The following is a 24,960-nucleotide window of genomic DNA, read 5'->3' on the forward strand; positions in this document are numbered from 1 at the left end:
AGTTCATATATAAAACTAAGAAGATTTTTGTCACAAAAATCTTAAGGCAGTAGGACAATTTTCCTGAACATATTTTTTATATCATAGTTTTATAAATCAAATACACATACACAGCTTTACTCAACTTGGAAGATCATATACAATAAAATCTCTAAGGTGAGGAGTAGCAAGAGGGGTCAATATATGACCCCAAAATATGCCACTCTGGCATGTGGATTATTTGAGTTGAAGGCAATCAGGACTCAGTTGATGCAAGGAGACCTTTTACCATTCCCTTAACTATTTAAAGGGATTTAGATAGGAGGCCTTGCTCAGAGAGCTCTGAATGCCCTATTTGTATGGCAGGGCAAACATCTAACTACCAACATTCATTCTTTCTATTGTCCTTTCAATTTCCTTCCTCCTCTTTAAAGCTCTAGGCTCTGATTCTATTTATTAGTTCGGGATGGCATATAAACCTCAACTGCCCAATATGCCTTTGTGTCTTATTATGTCTGTGAGGCCCAATTAAAATGTAATTAAATTTGTTTTTATTCTATTAATCTGCCCTATGTTAATTTGATTATTAGATTAGCCAAAGAATGAAGATAGGTAGATTAAAAATATTCCTCCCTAATAGACGCTATTCACAAACAGGCATAGTATACAGTCTCCTGGCCTAATGACTTCCACACAAAACTTCATTGTTCCTATCAAAGAAAAGGAATGATACCTAGTGCATTTCTTCCACCTAAAATGCAAATCAAAGCTATAATGAAATACCATCTTGCAGTAATTAGAATGACTAGTATCAAAACAAACAAACAAACAAACAAACAAGAAATAACATGTGTTTCCAAAGATGTGGAGAAAGGAGAACCTTTGTGCACCGTTGGTGGAAATGTAAATTGGAAAACACTAGCTAGGTTCTTTAAAAAACTCAAAGTAGAAGTAGCATCTATCCAGTAATTCTACTTCTGGGTATTTACCTAAAGAAAACAAAAATACTAATTTGAAAAGATCTATGTATCCCAATGTTTATCACAATGTTATTTTTAATAGCCATGATGTAGAAGCAACCATCGACAGAATAATAAACAAAATATAGTATATATACACAATGGATGATTACTCAGCCATAAAAAAGAAAGAAATCTTGCCACGCATGCCATGGATGAGCCTAAAGGGTATTATGCTAAATGAAATAAGTCAGACAGAGAAAGACAAATACCATATGACTTCACTTATATGTGGTCTCTAAAAAACAAAATAAATGACAATAAAAAAGAGAAATAGACTAATAAATATAGAGAACAAACTAGGGATTGCCAGAAGGGAGGGAGGTGATGAGATCGGTGAAAAAGGTGAAGGGGTTTAAGAGGTATCAAATTTTAGTAACAAAATAAGTAAGTCAGAGGGATAAAAAGAACAGTGTGGGGGGGATATAGTCAATAATATTGAAATAGCTTTGTATGGTGACAGATGGTAACTACACTTACGATGACATTTAGCAATGTATATAATTGCGGAATCACTATGTTGTACATCTAAAACTAATATTATCAACTCTACTTCAATCAAAAACAAAATAAATAAATAAAATGCTTTCTGAACAGATTTTTGCCTTTTGAAGGACTCAGCTTTAAAAGAACAATGTATATCTTATATCAATGGCACAACTTCTATTAGCTATCCTACAGAAAGTAATCTTTCTGACTTGTTCCCTCTTACCCTCTGTACAATATATACCCAATAAACTATATGCTTCACTTTGGGGTATTTTATTTTATTTTTTTATTTTATTTTATTTTATTATTTTATTTTATTTTATTCTATTTTAAGTGATTATTTAAATAATTTGTTCTATTTTCCATCAGTCCTACTATTATGCTGCCATAATAAATTAGGTTATAATTTCTTCAGAGACAGGGTCTCATACTCATATGATCTCATACTTCTGAATATCCATCATAATCCTTACTGTCACTTGTTTGGATTTGACTTATTCAGCATTTGGAAGGGCTTCAAAGCTCACAATGACCAACCTCCTTTTCTGGAAATTTCTCTCACTAAAAGCTGCCCTACTCTCACTAGCACATAAGCACAACTGTAATACAGAAATTTGTTTCTCGTGCTTAAGTAGGCACCATAGTCAACAAGAAAATCAGACTTTTTCCCCCCTCAGAAATTTAAAATGTGTGTGTTTTGTTTGGTTATTACAAAGCTACTATTAATACTTTGGGGTGAGTCCCACAGGACTACAAAACACTCCCAGGAGGGACCCAGAGGAGAGAGGCTTTCTGAGGGGAAGGAAGCACTGAGACTCAGGAAAAAGGGAGGCCATTGGTAGTAGAACCTGTGACTGCTAAAGGAGGACATGCCAGTACGGTGTGACACAGGCTGAGGACAAAAAGGTTAGACGGAAAGCCACAAAGCTACTTGGCTTCCTCCTTCTTCTCATTTGTATTTTTCTGCTCCTTGTCATGACCTCAGAGCCCCTCTCCTCGCCAGTGGCAGTAGAAAGCCAATCACGTCAGAAAAATATGGAACATTTCATGAATTGGCAGGTCATCTTTGTGCAGGAGCCAGGCTAATCTCTGTGTCATTAGAAATTGGACATTTGTAACTGAGGGGACAAATTTCTAGAAAATCTTTAAAACTGTGTCAGTTTTACTACAGTGTTTTAAACAGAATGTCTGTGAAAGCTTCTAGCTGAGGTTCCTTATCTGGATTCTTGGTTTTTCACATACTTACTGCATTCTACAAGTTGGTTACCATTGTGCAGGATTTTTGTTTGTTTTTAGTTACATATCCAGTTACTTATAATTCTAAGAAACCTAACATATATATAGCACTGTATTCCCTGGAGTCAGCATCATAAAAGAAAACCCTGAAGTTAGAACTGAGGCTTCAAAATAAGGAATATGGTCTTTATAACAAATTTTAACAGAAAACAAATAGTAATTTCTTATAAAATTCCTTTCTATAAATGAATAAACATACCCACTTTGCTATATATAGATATCCTAGGACCAAAATCATGTCAATAAAAGATGGGAAATGTCTTTTAGTATGAGGTGCATGAAGTTTGATTACATAAACTTAATCAAAATATTCACTCTCTTAAAAATTTGAAGAATCCCATATATGCTTGCTTCATTCTTCTGCTCATCTTAAATTTAGGGTATGAAAGTTTTCTTTTTCTTGTTAGACTTCTCACACCAACACCAAAATAGAGCTGTCTTTAAGAAGTGAATTCATCATCCCTAAATTCTTCATTTCATTTTCAATGATACATTATGAAACATATTTTGATTGTGAAAAGTCAATGTCCCATATCTTAAGAAGTAAAGATTACATTATCCCATTAATGAACAGGAAAAAATAGTGCATTCATAAGGAAGTCAAATGATACCTTTGGGATTTGGTCCACACAGATACTTTAAGGGAGAACATCTGTCATGAGAGAGACAATTTCTTTCTGTAAGAAGCACACAGAATCTATACAGTAGGAAAGTCCTTTATTCACAAGGAGGCAAGAGAGAGCAGAAAGCATTTACTTGTCTTTTTTTTTTTTTCCAAAGATTTATTTGAAAGAAAAAGAGAGAGGAGGGGCACAGAGAGAAGAAGAGAGTCCTAACACAGACTCCCAGCTGAGTGTGGAGCCCTACACAGAGCTTGTTCCCAGGACCCTGAGGTCATGACCCGAGTGGAAATCAAGAGAGTCAGATGCTTAACCAACTGAGCCACCCCGGCACTCCTGTGGGTCTACTTCTTGAACATTTATTATTGTGGTTTCTTAAACCAAATTACTAAAATTGGTATCTAGAAATAATAATAATTAATAATAATAATAATAAGGTATCTAGAATAATAATAATAATAATAATAATAAGGTTTCACACACAGTCAATAAGGTTATCACTCCAGGGAAGAAAATGTTTGACATGGCTATGTATAAATTGCAGAATATATTAAGAATTTTGACATTATGTAAGAAGAGGCATTTTAATGCCTATAGTTTCTTGGATAAAAAACAGCCTAGCACATCGATGAAAAACAACAAGTTTTAAATTTTTCCACCAACACGTGGCTACTTGTAGAATTTTAACAATCAAAACATCTATTTGAAGAATTTTATTAAAAAAATCTAAGGTTTTAAGGTTTAGTCCGAGTAGAGGGACTAGATAGAAAGGCTAGGAAGGTACCATATTTCTTTAATCCAATGCATTGTGACTGAATGATATGCTACAAAGCCTTTGGCAACTGCTCCTCTGAAGTTCAACTTACCAAAGGAAAATGAATGAACCCTGTTTACCCCTTACTGGTAATAACTCACCCTAATCTTACCAAGGAAAGATCTACTACCAGGTTTCTAATAATCTTAGGTTTTTGTCATCCTAACTCCTTTGAAAGAAAAGCTTTCATTCTTTGAAAAAACATTAGAATAAAATTCCTTGTGAGATTACTTTACATTTTCTATTCATAAGCCCCAAATAATAGCACACCAGAGTAACAGCAGCAGCCAAATATATTTACCATGTGTCTGACTGTTGATTACCCTTTATTTAGAAAAATATACTTGAGATCAGGTATGGGTTTTCTACAGCCATGTAGCAAAATGGAAAAATCACTGTTCTGGGAGCTAGACTCCTCCAAAGGCACTTGGGTTATCTTGAAGAAGTCATTTGAATTCCCCTAGGCTCACTCTATGCATCCAGCGTATGGAGCCATGAAAACTACATTCTCACCAGCTCAATAAGATCAGTGCAATTAAGATTGAGAGTTGATTTTAACTATTCAAAGCAAAGATAAACATATGAAAAAATTGCTATTCCCATCAATTTACATGTGGCTTAATCTTGATAACTTAGAAGTAGCGGGGAGGCTCTAAGAAATGAGCTAAGCAAACAAGCATATGCCCATGTTTTATTTCATGTAACGAGCATTAGCGATGGTGGTGGCTGAGTCTCCTTTCCTGGGCCATAGAAAACAGTTGATACTGCTTCCAGAAGACACTTCCACAACCAGGCATTACGTTTTTATCATATGGAAAAGTTGCCCGAAGAGCTTTGAAATCATAAACTGTAAATGAGTGGGATGAACCTAAATGGTATTATTAAAAAAAAAAAAAAAAAAAAGTGTGAGGCAAATTAGAAAGGGAAATAAGAAAGAATAGAGAGAAGGAAAGCAGAGACAAGGAAAACTAACAGGTAATAATACACAGTAATACACAGCTTGTTAGAAATATTAGGAATCCAGTCAGAATTTTTTAATCGATTTTCTTGAGAGTATCAACAGGATAAAATGAATGCCTTTTTTGGTCATATTTACTTATGTTCTTTTCCTCAATATTAGTCCCCCATCCCCAAAGGAAAAACAAACAAAATATCGCTGACCAAAAGCCAGGGTCTGGCTTCCTCAACGTATTCAAGCCTAGAGAGTGGTTGCATGCTTGTCATATTTAGTCTATTTCTAAGCTTGATGCAGAAATACAAACAAACATTGCTGCACAAAACCTTAGTAAGATAAGACTGTGATTCAAATCATCCTTTTAATTCAACACCTTCTGGTGAGTAGATCTAGCCAGAAGCAATGCAAACTGGGATTAAGAAACAAGACCAGCTGTCCGATGGAGTCAGTCTCTTGAAAACTAGCAGTATTTTCTCTGAGAAGTAATTGAAATAAACAAGAAATTTATCCTTGCTTCAGTTCAGGGAATGGAGAAAATTCATATTGAGAAGTGAGAAAGGAGGGTGAATTGTTTTTAAAAAATAGAAGAGACACTCTGGTAAGGACAAAGGAATGAGCTAAGAATTTACAACAGTTTACAGTAAATATTTTGGTGCTATTTTATACATAGTTTTATTTGGCTATTTTTTCCAGTTTCTCCTAACCTATCTGCATTGTTTTTTTTTTTTTTTAATTATTTATTTATTTATTCATGAGAGACACACACACAGAGAGAGAGAGAGAGAGAGAGGCAGAGACACAGGCAGAGGCAGAAGCAGACTCCATGCAGGGAGCCCGACGTGGGACTCGATCCCAGGTCTCCAGGATCATGCCCTGAGCTGAAGGCAGACCCTCAACCACTGAGACATCCAGGGATGCCTCCTATCTGCATATTGAAGGAATTATGACTGACTGGATTTGAATTTATCTAAATTATAAGACACTACCTTTAGTTCTTACAGAAAATAGGTTTGCTTAATGCCACACATATTCTAGTGAATAAAAGCATCATCTTAGTCTACTGGGCTTGCCATAACAAAATACTACATACCGGATGGATTAAAAATATATTTTCTGATAATTCTGGAGGCTGGAACTTCAAGATCAAGGCACTGGCAGGGTTGGCTTCTCTAGAAGCCTCTCTCCTTGGTGTGTACTGCGTGCCTTGTTGCTGTGTCTACACATGATCATTCTTCTATGCATACACATCCCTGATATTTTTTGCCTTTTCTTAAAAGGACACCAGTCCTTTCAGATTAGGGCTCCACACTTAGGACTTTATTTGTCTAATTATCTATTTAAAGATCCTATCTCAAAATATACTTATATTGGGGGTTAGGCTTCACCATATGAATGTTGTGGGGCCACAATTCAATACATAACAACACACATGTGGTAACTGTAAGGAAACTTTTTTATTAAAGATTTTATTTATTTCTTTTAGGGAGAAAGAAAGGGAGGGAGTAGGGGGAGGAGCAGAGGGATAGGGTGAGGGAAAAGCAGTGTGGAGGGGACCAGGGGCTCCATCCCAGGGCCCTGAGATCATGCATGACCTGGGCCAATATCAAGAGACTGATGTTTAATCAAGTCACCCAAACACCCCATAAGGAACTTTTTATGTATACCCTGTTGTGAGGGAATTCCTTGTTCCTTTATTCACCTATTGTTTTAAGATAAGCATCACTAAGATTTAAGTTTTAACTTTCTTTTTAATGGGATTAATGTAACTACATTTATCAGGCCATTTTCAGAAAGTGTATTAGAAAAATATTCAAATGTCAAATAAGATGCTGACCCAACCAATAATTTTAAGTAGCTGACCAAATATGAAAGCCAAGAACAGTATCTATTTTGGTCCACTATGGAAATACTTCACCAGTCTAACCATGGCACACTGATAAGCTACGGTGGCAACTTTAGAGTAATATTTTTGAAGAAAAGGATCACAGTGACTACATACAACTATCAGAAAAATTACCTGAAGTTTGGAAGTTTGGAAACAACAAATAGATAACTGGGTATTCTTCTATTGTTTGATTTCGTATTTACTTAACTATTTTATGATCTGTAAGAAAAGCAGTTCATTTATAAATTTTTGTCAGGTACAGATGAAAATAACTCCTGTCCAATGGAAGAGATAACCCCCAAAGTTATAATTTATTGCCTTATAAGACATTAACCAGCTTTACATGTAACCCAAGAAACTTATCATCATATTTCTTTTTAAAATTGCCTTGGGGCACCTGGGTGGCTCAGTTGGTTAAGTGTCTGCCTTTGGCTCAGGTCATGATACCAGGGTCCTGGGATCAAGCCCCTCATTGGGCTCCCTGCTCAGTGGGGAGTCTGCTTCTCCCGCTCCCTCTGCCCCTCTTCCCTGCTCATGCTCTCTCTCTCTTTCTCTCTCTCTCAAATAAAATCTTAAAAAAAAAAAAAAAATTACCTCTACACCCACATCATCAAATGATCTTTGAACTGATTTAAACTTACTGTCTCAGTCATCAATTAATGGGTTAAACAGAATCTTTGACAAATATTCATTTAATATTTGTCTGAGAAGCATAAATTTACCTTCTTGAGAATGATACTTAACATAGCCAATAAGCATTTATTAATTGATTAATATCTTATAATGATATATTACAAAAAGGAAACTAATCTGAAAATGGAATCCTTAATAAGAACTATAATACCAAATGACTTGTACTTTAATTCACAAATTACTTCTCATGCTTTTATAGAAAAGTGGAAAATTGGAAATTTCAGAAAAGCAACTGGAACATTAAAAAAAGATATTCTTTCATTTTTAAGTTTGTTGACTATAAATTTATGTAGGAAAAGATTATGCATATCCCCAAATTTCTTTATTGTTTTCCATTGTTAATATTTAATAAACACATGTTGATTAAACCTCTATGTGGAATTATAAATACATATTTATAAAAATAAAGTAAGAAAATGAGTACGATTTTAATGACACATTGATTCTAGGTATTTTTTCAGGGAAGAAAAAGCCCAGTGCTTTTTTAAACAAAGAAATATGGCCTAGTGTCATGGGAGGAAAGAAATCAGCCAGGTAGACTGCTGGTCATATAACGATGAACATAAGATACTTTTTACCTATTCCTCATGGGTTGATTTTCCTGTCTCCTCTATATTCAAGGTCAGGAATCTTCCCCACTATGAGTCCTTGCTTACCTATGATGCTAGGCTGAAATAGATGTCTCTAAATCCATTTAACTGTCCTTAATTATACATATGCCTCCTTCTTTCTCTCTGTTTTTTTTTATTTTTTTTTTAAGATTTTATATATTTATTTGACAGAAAGAGAGAGAGAGAGAGCATAAGCAGAGGGAGCAGCAGGCAGAGGAAGAGGGAGAAGCAGGCTTCCTGCTGAGCAAAGATCCAGATGTGGGGCTCATCCTAGGATTTGGGATCATGACCTGAGCCAAGGCCAGTGCTTAACCAACTGGGCCACCCAGGCATCCCTCTGCATCCTTCTCAATTCCATGATCTCAAGAAAAATAAAAACTGTTAATTTTATAATCCAACTAATTTAGTGCTTGACATTTTAGTCAACTAATTTAGTGCTTGACAACTTAGTGCTGTTTATTAAATAATTAAAATGGATTAAAATATATTTGACCACCCAAAGTAAATCAATTAATCTGAAATAAAAACTTGAATATGTTCAAAAACATAAGGACCTTGTATATCTCCATATTAGTCTATCTACACACAAAAGGTAGGTCTATATGTAAAAACATTAAAACATGAATCATCAAAAAAAAAAAAAATTCTCCCCAAATAACTGCTTAACCAAAGAATTCAACCATTTTGTTTGTTTACAAGTCTTCTCGGGCATTTAAACACGGTCTGAATCTGAATCAGTCTGAATCTAATCTAAACTCTACACCTTTAACTGGCAATTGCTATGATGTAGCCTTCTCCATCGTCTCATCACAGCTATGAGTTTGTATAACATTTATTTTTAAATCATTGGGATTTATAGTTATTAGCATATAAAAGTTACAGAAATATTTGAAATATCCCAAATATAACACTGGATTCCATTTCAAAGGAAGGTTTTGTTGCACATTTAAATGCCTGAAAATAAGGCATATAATAAAGAGCCTGGTAGATCTTTTCTCTGACAATATCACAGAAAATGGCTATAAAATCTGACGGAAACACTGACAGATTACCTCCGAGACGGATTACCTCTGAGAGGGATGTAGAACCCATTTTGTCTTTAAACTGACCCTGAAGATGTGTCACACATTTGTAATATTCACAATAAAGAGTTCAAAGGCAAGACTGGGAGATTTCTTAGGCTTGGAATAAAACATTCAGTTTAGTGAGTCTAGTTTCATGCAGGGGGATGGAAACTGATGCAGAAAAAGTCTTTCAATTGTCCTTTACCTATATCTATTAATTGCCACTCATCAAAAAGCACAGCTAAACTATACAAAAAGTATTTTTAATTGCCAGACTAGTACAATGAACACCAAAAGCCTCCTTCTAGGTCATGGGGTAGAAAACACAAAAGAGTTTATTTTTGTGTGTGCTTAAAAAAAAAAAAAAATTCCACCTCAACCATATCAACAGTCCATCTGATTTGATCTCCTTCTGAGATAAAATGTAAGCTATTCTCACACCTTGGCGAGGATGTCAAGTATTTTAAGAACAGCCGTGTGAGATAAAAATGTCAGTAATTATATTCATTCCTTATACTGAGGTGCAGCCTTTGCAGTCCAATAGTTCAATGAGGAAAACAGATTATGCGAGTCAGATTTTCTGAGCTTCTTACCTTGTAAACTTTGTAAGAGGTTGTTGTTATAGCTCAACACTTCCTGTTATTAAAAAAAAAAGGAAATCTAGACCTTTCCGTTTCTTTGATATATCTGTTCCATTAATCCTCATTACCTTTTTATAAGTAGATATTATTTAAAAACATACATCCTTTTGCTTTTCTTGGAAATCAATCTTAGGAAAGACAGTTTGATAGAAGTGTTACACAAAAAAGTAGGTAGTTTCCTTTTTTTTTTTTGGAATAAAATATATCCCAACAATTAGCACGTGCTATATCCCATTGCCAACCTTATTCTATTGTGTCCTCAAAAAGTTTGTTACTTAGTCAAGCAAACACTTTATTTATTGCCATTTATATATCCTGGTATGTTTCAAAGACTTTGGTAGTTGTCTCTTTGTAATATTTCAGCTTTTAAGCTGCTTCCCTGCCTCACTGAGCTCACATAAGATACATCTGAAAGCTTTAGTACAAATTTACTTCGAATAAAGTCTTCAATTCATTTTCATGGCACCAAAAAGACAGCTTTAATAACTGCAATGACAAATAAACTGGAAATCATTCCAGGCCTTTTCACTTAACTGACAAGTAGAACACTCTCATAATGAGCCGCAGGTTTTACGTTTTCTCTTTGACCATAATAGCTTCATTTAAGAGCGTCAGACCCTGACACTTCATCATTTATCTACATTATTTCTCATCTTCTTTCAAATAAATTATGGAATACTAGACTGAGCACATAAAAACAAAGTGACTTGTTATCAGTAAACAGCAAGATAAATTGTCCAGAAGTTCCTCATTTAGTTCCCTTTAAATTTAGGGGCAAGTTATTGGGTGCACCTTTTTTAACTTCCAATGTTTGCATTTTTACAGCCATCTTATTTCTCTTGCCACTGGCCTCTGTGCACTCATCCAGAGCCTGATGTGGAAAGCATAAAGTAATCCCATTATCCCAAGGTTGGCCGCTAAAGTACAAAGAAGCATAAGGGGAGAAAGTCAAATAAAAAACTTGGAAAGTGATTTCTCCACATCTGTAAAACCCCCCATCCATAATACATCTTGTCATACTAGGAAATGTGACACTTCCAAAGTAATGAACAGTGCAACTGTAACTCTTTTAGCCTGTGGAAATAAAGCACTGATTTTAAATGGATGGGTGAATGCGATCTCTTCTCACTGAATTCCCCCCTCCTTTTTTAACCATCTAGAACTGGAGAAAATCCAATAGAATTATTATCAGATTGCATTTCTTTTTAAAAGTGTTGACCAAGTTCATAGAAATCCTCACATCTCGTACTTCTTACTTATTTGTTGGGTATTAACTTACAGAGATCTGCAGAATCATATCAGATTAATAAGTACAAAATTTGTTGTTTAAGAAACCATTAAAACATCAGTTTTTATTTGTGTCGTGCCACATGCTGAAGTCTTGGCTGCATGCTATAATTAAGAACGAAGGATCATAGTCACCAGGTGGTTGTTTATTAACGAATTTTCAATTACTTGTTATTATGGAACCCTCAAAAAAGTGTATTATATTCTCTTTCGGTTTCCTAGGTAGTCCAATCTATTTGATCCCAGACCTCTCACATTTAATAACATGATTATATGAAGATATATTAACAATATTTACGGATCTCCTACTTGGAACAAAATCCTGATATGGGGAAATACAAAGAAAAAAATATATTGTACTATCTGTCCTCAAAGAACTCTAGGAAAAAGGTTGATCATTTAATTTTAGCATACTGGGATCCCTGGGTGGCGCAGCGGTTTGGCGCCTGCCTTTGGCCCAGGGCGCGATCCTGGAGACCCGGGATCGAATCCCACGTCGGGCTCCCGGTGCATGGAGCCTGCTTCTCCCTCTGCCTGTGTGTCTGCCTCTCTCTCTCTCACTGTGTGCCTATCATGAATAAATAAAAATTAAAAATAATAATAATAATAATAATTTTAGCATACTATTTTTCTGAGAAGCTATAGTGGTAAAAATAATTTAAGCTCTTAATTTCTCTGCCTCCATCACTCCACATAGTCCCTTTGAGGGACTGTTCCAAGTTGTAGTTTCTGAGAACATGGTGAAATAATATAGTCTGGCTCCTTCTCAATAAAGAATTTTCAGAAAGAAAGATTAATAGATCTGCCATCCAGCAAAAGTCACAGAAGGGTTTGTGGGTCTGTGGAGGCAAAAGATGATGGGTAAGGCTGTGTACAGGTGGGGAAGTGGTGGAGAAGTGGAGAGAGAGGTGGAAAGAATAAAAAGCAGAAAAACCTAGAAGAGAAGTAGATTAGCTAGCACTGATTTAATTAAAATAGCCATAAGTTTTGGTAGAGGCATTTCCTTTTCCCTCACTTTGCCCTTTGCAGGAGTAGTGCTGGCTAGGTAAGGAAGAAGGAGGAAATACCTCTTTAAAAAGATCAGTGTCTGGGTAAATGTACAAATTATACCACAATGGTTCTTTGTTCTCTGGCATGTCCCCTACCTCCAAAAGTCACCAAGAGGGACAAAGACCAGAACGTGGATATTTTTTTGCCCCCTATTTTTTTGCCCATCCCCAAGTATACAACCTAGTAAGGATGCCTAATTCCCAAAGGTAACAGAGACTCACAAGGAAAAGTAAAAAGACACCTTGCGAGCTCAACAAATAAAAGAGAAAGACAACAAACCGCAAACGTATACGTCAACACTGATCTAACATTTAAGTGAACATGCTAAATGTTCTCAGATACTCAAAGGAGGATATTGTAAACTTGAAAAGGGAACCAAAAATAATAAAATATAACAACTGGGAATTCTGCGTGTGAAAATATCACAGTTAAAATAGAAAACTTGATATATGGTTCAAATAAATAAAACTGAAGAACTAGTCAGCGAAACGGAAAATAAGATGCTCATTCAGAGGGATTCAAAAGGGAGAGTGATAATAAAAGAATGGGGATAGAAGTGAAAGGGTTAAGTTGAATATTCTAAAAACACAAAAAGAGTAAAAAAGAGACACAATAGAAAGTATTTAACGGATTAATGATATATATTCAGATAGATATCCCCATAAAAAGTTATAAGTTATTTATAAGGTTCAAGGAAACCAATGAAAACTAGAAGCAAATATACAGAGTAATATATTCTTGCATTTCAATATGTTTAGAGATGTGAAAGGACATTGCTTAAACAATTAATAATCATACTACTGACATGTTTATAAGGTTATGGATTATGTTGCACTTTATATTTTCAGCCCAAAAAGTAATACCTAGCTCTTAACATTTAAATGCATAATTATATAAACTTCCTCCTAAAACAGTATAATAAATAAACTGTTATCATTATTAAAGAATAAACTCCATTTTTATTTATGCTAAGTTTGTAGAAACTAAGGTCGCCTAGTTGCATACTTTAAAAATTCACTCTAACTGGTTCCTGGGTGGCTCCATTGGTTAAATGTCTGATGCTTGATTTTGGTTCATGTCATGATCTGGGGGTTATGAGATCAAGCTTCATGCTGAGTATGGAGCCTACTTAATATTCTCTCTCTCTCTCTCTCTTCCTCTGCACCCTCTACCCTGTTCACATGCTCTAAATAAATAAATAAAATCAAAACATCACCTTAACAAAAAAGCTTAAGTCCATTAACTACATAAATAATGCTTTATTTGGATCAGCTTCTTTCAGCTGAGACGAAAAATATCAAATAAATAAGACATGGTTTATGATTATTGATAATGTGCATAAACCAGTAAGTTGAATAAATACAGGATTTCCACATATGATGGCACAAATGAAGATCACCTTAGCTAGCAGGAAACCATATACAAGAGTCTAAGAATTTTTCTAGATAAGGTAACACCAGTCAAATCTTAAAAGTAGATATACATTTACGAATCAGAAGATTCATTTTGTTAAGATGTTGGTTTTCCCTTAGTGATTTGGAATAGAATCAGGAATACCACTGATTTTCATAAAAGGGCCAAGGAAATAGATAAAAAAAAAAAGTCCCAGAAAATCTAAATACATGTATCAGAAAACAAAAACAAAACAGAAAAACTTTCACTGACACCTCATACCATACCAAAAAAAACCTTCATTTTAAATAAATTATTGACACAAGTCTAAAAGCAAAACCATAAACTTTTGGGAGAAAACAGTAATATAGATTCCATAAGAGTAAAAGTATGGATAAACTTGACTTTATCAAAGTTAAAAACTTCTACCCATGAATAGACATCATTAAAAAATTAAAGGCAAGTCACACATTGTAAGAAAATATTTTTGATATGTATGTATCAAAAAGAACTTGTATTTAGGCTATGATAAGTAACAAAAAAATAACCCAACCAAAATGGGCAAAATCCTTTAGAAACTTCTAAAAGGAAGATAAATGACTGGCTAATAATAAAATGATAACACCAAATGTTGGTGAAGATGTGGAGCTACTGGGACTTTCTTTAATTACTGGGTGAGTATTAAGTGGTTCAACCAATTAGAAAGCTGGAATTTTATTATAAATTTAATTATAAACTTACCATGTGGTCTAGTTATTTCATTCCTAAGTATTTTTCCAAGATAAATGATAATTTATATATACACAAGAAAAACAACTTGTATAAGAATATTTGAGTGGCAGTTTTGTTCACGCTATCTATGAGCTGGAAGCAACCTAGATGTCCATCAACAAGATAATGTATAATCAAATTTTGATATATTCATACACTGGAATATTACCCCACAGTAGGAGGCAGTGAAGGAGGAGGAGAACTAATAACCTACCACCTGAAACTACATGGGTACATCTCAAAAACACGTTGAATGAAAGCAGGTAGACATAGAAGAGTACACACTGTGTGACTCCATTTATACGAAGTTCAAGAACAGAGATAATAAATCTGATTACAGAAATGAGAAGAAACCTTACTTAGGAGATGTGAAAACTTACTGACAGTGGATGTGAAGGGAATTTCTGAGATGTTGAAAATTAGCTATATCTTACCTGTTTCTGTATCAAGGTGTACACTTGCACTAATAATCATTGTATTGTACACCAATTGCCTCGATAAGAAAATACTAAGAACTTTCTTTCAAGTTTGAAGGTAATCTCATCTAATAGATTTAACAAGAGACTGCACACAGCAGAAAGCAGGATTAGTGAACTGAGAAGGATGTCAATAGAAAATATTCAAAGTGAAGTACAGAGAAAAAATTAAAAGGAAAAGGGAAGTCAGAACAGAGGAGAAGAGTAGGTGAGACTCAACTAAAAGATCAGACAAGCCTTAATTAGGCTCCTAGAATAAGAGGAGGAGAATGGCATTGAAAAAAATTGAATAGTTTATGCATCAACCCATAGATTCAAGAATCTCAGTAAGTCCTGTAGGAAAAACACAAAGAAAACTACTCAGAGCCAAATTGCTAAGAATCATACTCAAAGTTCTACAGGAAGCCAGAAACAAAATGTCAAGCCCCATACTAATGGCTGAATATCAACCAAAATGGAAGCCAGAAGGCAATAGATTGAAATATTTAAAGTACTAAAGGGGAAAAAGACAGCTGTTAATCTAGAAGTGTATAGCTACTGGAAATTTGCTTTGAAGATGATGGTGAAATAAAGAAGTTTTCAGACTCAAACAAAACTCTGTACCACTCACACTTGCACGCCACAAAATACTAACCAGATTTCATCACAATGAAGAAACGTGCTCTTGCTGGAAAACCAAACTTTAGCTTAGAATAAAATGATCAGAAATGATAAATATGTAATATTGAGCCAACTGGCAAAGGAGAAACGTTTTCAAGTCCAGCTTCTGTATCACCAAGCAGGGCAACACATCGATTTGGAGCTGAGAGGTAACAAGTTTAAAACTGGCATATGAACATAACAATATTTTGTATGATATAAACTATATGACTATCATGGCACATAAGACGGAGGACGCCAAGTCGTAACTAAATCTATGTGAGGTATTTGTTTTATTGGGGAACGGTAAATGTTTAAATTAAAGTGGACTACAACATATCAGAGCTTTGTGTTGTCAGGTTATAAAAATTAAAGTAGGTATCCTAAAGAATTTGTTTTAAAAAGATGAACAAGCAAAACAAAACGAACAAGATCAACAGACACAAAGAGTTGTGCTCCACTGTTATCTATTATAATAAAAAATTAGAAACATTTCTAGTAATAGGGAAAATAGACTTATCCATACCACTGAATATAGTCCAATCAATTTGAAGAAACAGGAGTTGTAAAAGAATATCTGTTCACAACAAATGTTCATTTTGTACAGTCTTAAAAACTGTAAATACTACCATATAGAGCTACATTATTGAGCACTTCTGTTATACCAGGCACTCTGCTATATGCTCTCATCTAATCCTACTGGCAGCCCTCTGAGGTATTATCTCCATTACAGCATAATCTCATTTTCATAAATATACTCACACATATGTTGGTAGGAAAAATATATTAAATTTATGCCTGATGGGTGGGATAATCAGTATTTTTAAATTAACCTCTATTTGCTTCAGAGTAGTTTCTGTTTCTTTCCACAATGAACTTATATTAGTATTCTAAAAAACAAACAAAAAAAACTAAAAAATTAAATATTAATTAAGCATTTAGAAGTTTTAAATTTTTACTCTAATCATAATTATTTACCTGGGACAGTGGACAAATTAACTTATAAAGTTAAGACATATGCATGAAGATCCTAAACCTAAGCATACTTTATAACACAGTAGTTAATGCAATTTTCAGATTGTTTTGATTCATCTGTAAAAAGAATTGGCATAGAAGAATATCTGGCTTATCATCATGCCTCTACCATTAGCAAGAGTAAATTTTTTCCAATTACTTTGAATCTGAAACCTACACAAACATTATTTTCAAGGGATTAATTAAGGTCTCATAATCTGATCTTTTAATGTATGTACACTGGCATAGGGTGCCCACAGATGGTTCATTCAGTGGAACCATGGTTGGAACTACAGGACATACATCACATCTGAAAACAGCAACAAAAGACATCAATTTTCTACTCACTATAGACAGCAGACTTTATTTAAATAGCTCAATGTAATATGAATCAAAAAGGAGCAGAGACTAGTAAGCAAGATAAGCCAAACCTTTATATAAGATCTATATCATTCATCTTCTCTCAATCCCAAATACTAGTAATATCCTTGAAAATCAAACATTTTTGAATGACTTAATGAATAAATAAGTAGGGATGCCTTGGAGGCTCAGTGGTTGAGCGTCTGCCTTCAGCCCAGGGTGTGATCCTGGAGTCCTGGGATCGAGTCCCACGTCGGGCTCCCTGTATGGAGCCTGCTTCTCCCTCTGCCTGTGTCTCTGCCTCTCCCTCTGTGTCTCATGAATAAATGAATAAAATCTTTAATTTTTTTAAATCCATGGGTTTATTTATTCATTTTTATATTTTATATGAATAATGAATAAACAAATGAATAAATAAATAAACCCATGGATTTTAAATGATTATAGTATGAAGACAATATACAGTTAGAAAGTAGTATCTATCACCGAAGTTTGAGATGGGCGATTCAAGGGAATCTTCAGGAGGTAAGATTTCATCAAGAGTAGCCTCAAAATACTCTGAGGTTCTAAAAATAACAAATGGATTCAAAGTTTCAGAGAGGGTGTAGACTTACATGCTAAGTCATAAATGATTTAAAACTGAGAGGCAGCATCTCTAAAAAAATAAATAAATAAAAGGCTACACTGAGAGACAGAAGCATGAAAAGTTTGAGACTTCCATCCTTGGGCCATAGTCAGCACGTACTCCACTCACCCTTGTTCACTTCGGATGTCTTTTTGATGCATGGCCACCCCACAAATTCACTTCCACTAGATGCAAAACTGCCAGGATAAAGACATGTCATGATCATCTTTGCTCCCTTCTCAATTCCCCTTGGTAATGTCCAGCAGGTGACTTTGCTGATAGTGGATATTAAATAAATAATAATAGATTCTGTGGAGGATTTAGGATCCTTGTTTTGTATTATATAAGAATATGCCAGATCAGGACTCATAAACCCAGTATATTGGTCATGCCACTTAATATGAAAACATTAAAGTTCTATTTCATGTCACTCACTCACTTTGCTCATCTTTCAAATTTCAGCTGAAATACATACCTATATATGAGATTATTTTATTCTTTGGGCCTTATTGAGATATATATGTTAACATATAACATCGTGAACATTTAAGGTGTACAACGTAATGATTTGAGACACATATATTGTGAAATGTTTACCACGATAAGATTAGTTGACATATTCTTCACTTCACATAATTACTGTTTTGTTGTTGTTGTTGTTGTTGATGATGTTATGGTGAAAACATTTAAAATTTACTTTCATAGTAACTTCAACTGTTACTGCATTAAGTTTGCAATACAGTATGGTTAACAGTAGGTCATCATGCTGTGCAGTAGATCCCCAGAACTTATTCGTCTTAAAACCTCAAGTTTGAAAAACAAGAACAAAAACAAAAACAAAAACCCACAAGTTTGCACCCTTTGACCAACAACTCCACATCTCTCTCCCTCCCCTCCCTATAGGAACTACCAATCTACTCTGGTATGAATTTAGCTTTTTTGGATGCCACACGTAAGTGAGATCATATAGTATTTGTCTTTCTGTGTCTGGTTTACTGCACAGGGCATAATGCCCTCAAAGTCCATACATGTTGCAAATGGAAGGATTTTCTTCCTGTTTATGGCTGAATAATATTCCATCATGCCTGTATTGTTATCTCTTTTCTTTTTGATAATTGCCCTCTAATAGGTGTGAGGCGATATTTCATTGTGGTGTTGATTTACATTTCCCCAAGGACTGGGGATGTTGAGCACCTTTCATGTGTCTGTTGGTTATGTGCATGTCCTCTTTGAAAAAAATGTGTATTCAGATCTTTTGCCTGTTTTTATTTGGATTATTTGGGGGTTCTGTTTTTGTTTTGCTGTTGAATTGCAGTAGTTCCTCATACATTCTGGATATTAATCCCTTATCAAATGTGTGGCTTATAAATATTGTCTCCCATTCAGTAAATTGCCTTTTCATTTTGTTGTTTCTTCTGCTATGCAGAATTTTTTTTAGTTTGATACAGCCCTTTTTTTTTTTTTTTTTGCTTTTGTTACTTGTGCTTTTGAGTCATATCCCATAAATCCTCACCATAACCAATGTTGGGAAATTTTTCCCTATGCTTTCTTCTAGAACTTTTATGGTTTTGGGTCTTATATTTAATTCCTTGTTCCATTCCAAGTTCATTTTTGTGAATGGTATAAGTTAGGAGTCCAACAAAATATATTTTTATATAGATTTTCTCACATCTGACTCTAAATTATATTTCTTGTCATACTCTAATATACATTATGTGACAATAACTGAATTACATAAGATAAGCATACATATTAGAAATCCAGTAGAGCCTTATGCTTGACTCAAAACAATCTATAATTTCTTTAGTACTATTTATGCTTAAGCTATATATATAAAACATATATATAAAACCATGTATATAAATATAATACTATTTATACTTTTTAAAGACTTGGTTGATAAGGGGAACCAAATATTCAGGTTGTTAATTTCCCTCTTTTTCCTCAAGTCTTTTTTTTTTCTTTTTTTTGTCAAAAAAATCTTTATTTCATTTTTACTGTAGATGTAAATCTGCAGTGGCCTTACAAATTTTGGATTATCTATTATTTGATTCATCATATTAGAAAGTTTACTCTTGCTTTCATTGATTCTATTTAGACGTCATCTACAATTCCTTTTTCTTATTCCACTTAAGTTATCTTCTTTATTTTTTTTTTCCTTCTTATCAGTAGTCTTCTGAAGTTTTTCTATGAGTTATTTAAGTATGAGTTTCTGTTTAGGTTCTTGCTTAGGATTTGCATGGTCTCTTGTATCTTGAAAGATTTTTTTAGTAAGTTTTGGAAAATTCTCAACAATTATCACTTGAAATGTGGACTTCAAATAAAAGAATGCTAGGTCTAATCATCATAACTTCACAGTTTCTTATCTAGTTTTCTATATTTTCTTTTTATCTCTCCATCCACCTTTGGTATTTTCTTTTGATCTCTTTTAGACATTTCTAGTTCTCTTTTATTCACATCTCTCTACTGCTTAAATTATCCATAGACTTCATCTTGTTTCTTACAATTTACAGTTCTAAAATTTGAATTTATTTAAGCTTTCTAATTTCTTATAATTTTAAATTATTTGTCAATATTATTAATCTTGTATGTTTTTAAAATGGCTTCTAGTAAAGTAAGCATTGTTTTCTAAGTCTATACTTGATAGTTTCAATATGAGAAACTCTTATAGTTCTCTTTCAATTTTCTCTTTTTTGCTATAGGTTATCATTTATATTTCTTTCTCTCCTTGGATATCTTTGATCTGTTTGATGCTGTATTTGGTAACTTATCTTAGATATATTTTGAGGTCTAGGATATTGTTTTCCTCTGTTTAAACACTGTGGGGAAACTGACATCCAGAATACCTTAATCTAATTTGAGCAATAATTTTCTGGGCCACTTAAATGGCTAGTAGATGGGCTAAACTCTGTATGAGGTCATCTGCTTCTAGTTCACCTTTACTTCTAGGTAGATTCATTTTGTGTGCCAATTAGAAGATAAGAAGATATACAAGGGTGACCAAGACCATGAGCCTGCTATTCTAAATTGTGGTTCCAAACCATGAAAGAATTAACAGAACTACTTGCTCAGCCTTCCAGTCACTATTTCATAATTTGCAAAGGTCCCTCTGGGAAAAGCACCCCACTTCCATGGATATCCTTATTGTCCTATATCTTAAACCAGAAATACTTCACAACCTTTTCACTCTCTGATGCCTTCAAACAAATGCTTGTGGTAGACATGCCACCATTTGCACCAGTCCACCCAGTTCTAGTTTCCTCAGTGAGAAGGTTCCTCAGTTGTTATGAATTATGTCACTTTGAGAAAGGAAAGTTTCACATAGGTCATTTTAAGGACATACGCTTTAGTAGTTCAAAGCAGCAGAAAATGCAACTAAGAGTAATCAAAGGTTTATAAAAACAGTCCACAAGAATTTGAAGTAATCTGTGAAAAATATTTGGGTTTTAGTGATGGAATATAAAAAGCAAACATATTAAAAAACAAAAAATATTAATTTTGTTTTAAGTTTTAATCATCTGCAGACTTCCAAAGACTTATGATTAGCCCCTGGTCTACAGGACACTAATATAAACACCATTTCTTCTTCCAGAGTAATATTCTCTAATCTTACTTATACCAACATTTCTAATCTTCTTATAGCATGAAGCTCTCAAGATACACACATGGTTTTCAATCATCCGTTGACCTCAAATATGACTTCTCCCTAATCCCATGAATGACATGAGGTTGACTTTCATAAAAAAGTGGAATCTAGTTGATGTCATTTGCCTATGGATGTACATAAATACAACTTTTAAGAACACAAACCTATTTCTTTTAATTAAAACAGATGATCCTGGAAAATATGGCACCGTTTTGCCTTTTCAACTATTGCATTCTAAGATGCTGCATGTACTTCCAAGGTTTGAAGCATCCAATATGTGTAAGGTAATCAAATTAACCAAACGATATCAGATCTTCCTTTTCTACTCTGTCTGGAAAGCTTTCTAAGGATGGAGATGAGAATAATTGCCTACTTTTGTATCGAATGAGATAAAAACACAACCTTCTTTGTAAATGTCTTTTAAACATAAAGATTTTTTAGTTCAACTTTACAATTCAAATCCAAAACAACACATATATTAAAAGCCATCAAGATAAAAATATAACATCAATTTTAATGACATGACAGTTTTGAAATATTCTACTCTGCAATGTATGAGGCTTTGTCCTATTGATATCACCTAAATAACTGTAGATAAACATTTCAGAATACAGATGCACTTTGAGATTGCTAAAAAAAAAAAAGCATCAAAAATAGATGCACAATTTCCAGATACTTCTCTTAAGAAAAATGAAATAAATGCCACATGTCATATAAGAAATTCATTTAAAATGTGCTAAAAAACTGCACATAAATGATGAGCATTGCTTTGTTTTGAATATTCATTGTAATATTAAAGTAATATTTATTAAAATATCTCCACATTATTTCAAGAAAGAATAATAATCTATTTGTAATTTACCTTTACATTCACATATATCTGTTAAAAAGGGATGTTGAAATGTTAATTTTTACTACCTCTGATCTACAATGCAACATATAAGTATAAATTCTTAAAAGAGTGCCTTTATATGTATCTTTTTGTTTGTTTGTTTGTTTTTGTTTTTGTTTTTGTTTTTTAAAGATTTTATTTATTTATTCATGAGAATGCACAGAGAGGAGAGAGAGAGAGGCAAAGACGCAGGCAGAGGGAGAAGCAGGCTCCATGCACCAGAAGCCCGACGTGGGATTTGATCCCAGGTCTCCAGGATCGCGCCCTGGGCCAAAGTTAGGCGCCAAACCGCTGCACCACCCAGGGATCCCCTATATGTATCTTTTAAGAAGACGTATCCAGGCATGTAAGGTTTTAACGAAAATGAACAGAATAATTTTATGAAATAAATTACAAGTTACACTAAAGGAGAACACTTAGTTATGAATATATTAAATCAATTCGCAATTTGTACTTTTATGCCTGAAATTATGTAATGTTCAGCTCTATGTGTGTGTTTCACTTGATTGATACCCAACTGAATGTTGCATTGATTATATATTATCCTTCCTAATCTCTTAAATCTAAGTGTAAAATAACATACATACACATAAAATGTCTGTGTACCAGGAGTACCCTGAGGTGTGAATCATTTTCAATTAAATTTGGTAAATAATAAAATATTTAAAAATGCCTCTTTATTTTCTGACTATTAGTTATTCAAGATATTAAAATAAGCAGTAAGAAGTAAGGTAATCAAACAATGATGTTATGAAAATCTGTGCATGCATTAGTTTCTGTAGCTTACATGATTCCTCAGCTCCTTCTTTTTTTGAAACTATATCAACTTACATTTTCTAAAACAATGGACGGACTGTACAGGTCTATCTTCTGAAGTAATGAGTTAGAGAATGTTGCAAGAGTGCTTGCCAAATCATAGTACCATTATTAATTCAAGCATGATGAAATTGTTCATTTTAACTATAATCATGTAATTCATCAAAATATTACTAGAGCATATCATTCTCAACTATTACACTGATAAAGCACCTTATCTTAACACCAACAAATGCAGAAAATTATTTTTGATGTTTATCTACCAAAAAAAGTAATTGTTTTGAACCTGGGCAGGCCTTGCCTCATATTTTGATAAGAGGAAAATTTCAACATGCTTTTGCGTACTGACTTGAATGTAGTTGTTTTGCATTTGAATAACTCCATCTATTAAGCTTTAAAATATGTCAGAGTGTCTGGAACTGAAATTGTATATTTCCCATATGTCAGTTTCTTCATTCTCCTTAATGAATACAGAACAAACTGGGATGGTAAGTAAGCAACCCCCTAAGTCATAAATCAACAGAATCATGCAAACCTACAATCTCACTATCCAGAAGCTCTTCCTTCCAAGTTCCCTTTGCTGTCAAGACTACAAACTTTTCAAATATTATGTTAGAAATAAACATGCACGAGCCAAAAACCTTCTTTATTGCCATTTATCCAAAATAGAGGAAATGGAGGCACAAAAGAAAAGTCAATTAGAGAAATTTTTACACTTTATAGTTCACAGAGATACTCAACTTTTCTTTATTGCTTATGGAATTGTTTATTTCATAAAGTAAGAATGACTACTATTGAAACAATACTGTAATAAATAGCAATATCCACCTACTTCTATGTTGTACTTGAGCATTGGAATATATATATGAAAATGTCTCTGCTCCCTTTCTAAAGACTACATTATCTGTACCACAGGGCCATAGAGAATAACCTTGTTAGAAAAGAGTTATCAACACCAGGAGAAACTCTGTTTGCTTTCTGTACCACTGAATCTATCATTTCTTTGTATGTTTCCCTTGTCTGGTTTTCAGATTTTTATCTTGGTAAATTAGCATTCTTTATCTGGTACATCCCACCTCCCCTACCCCCGCCCCCCATCCCCATTTAAGGATATTCTCTTCCTTGAGTTCTAGAATTTCATGACAGGCATCTTCCATTCTCAAAAACTGGTTTCCGGAATATGAAAATTAAACTTACAAACTGAGACACCTGAACAAAAATAAAAGCCCAAATACATGTCACTGAGCTACAAAACCAATGAACATACTCTATGGCCAATCTAATATACTCTTCAATTGATGCCTATTGATCGGTGTTCTCTTCCTCATCTAACACAATACACCTATGTAACATCTTGGAAGTAAAATAAATAGATGAAATCTTCCTCTACTTTGGTTCATGAATATCAATAGTAAAAATAATATACATCTTTCTCACAATTACATAAATTTAAAAGATTCTGCTGATGTACTAAACCAACATCCCCAAGAATTAAAAAATGACACTGAGTCTGTAAAAAATGTTCCTGTAAATTGATCCTTTCAAAGCTTTTGCTCTAGTCTATTTCCAGTATTAATAAGCAAACTATCTGAAATTTTTTAAAAAGTTTGTTCCATACTAAGAATTTGTGTACTCTCATTCTATTAATACTGTATCTCCCTATCTTTTTTAAAGAAATTTATTTATTTATTCATGAGAGAAATGGACAGAGAGGCAGAGACACAGGCAGAGGGAGAAGCAGGCTCCATGAAGGGAGCCCAATGCAGGACTTGATCCGGGGACTCCAGGATCATGCCCTGAGCCAAAGGCAGACACTCAACTGCTGAGCCACTCAGGTGTCCCTGTATTTCCCTATTTTGCTCAAAACTATAAAACTAGCCTTTTGTAGAACTTCTTATTTATGTAGCCATTTATTGTTTCTGGAAT

The 24,960-nt window shown here is 33.9% G+C and overlaps 1 long non-coding RNA gene and 1 pseudogene across 1 annotated transcript in view; both read right to left on the reverse strand.

Annotated features, from left to right (window-relative positions):
- Positions 1 to 24,960, reverse strand: part of LOC111091079 — a 119,001-nt gene that overhangs the window by 34,506 nt on the left and 59,535 nt on the right. The window lies entirely within an intron of this gene.
- Positions 2,517 to 2,615, reverse strand: LOC119864557 (annotated as a pseudogene).

Source organism: Canis lupus, chromosome 19 (genome assembly GCF_011100685.1).
Source record: "Canis lupus familiaris isolate Mischka breed German Shepherd chromosome 19, alternate assembly UU_Cfam_GSD_1.0, whole genome shotgun sequence".
Lineage (NCBI taxonomy): Eukaryota > Metazoa > Chordata > Mammalia > Carnivora > Canidae > Canis > Canis lupus.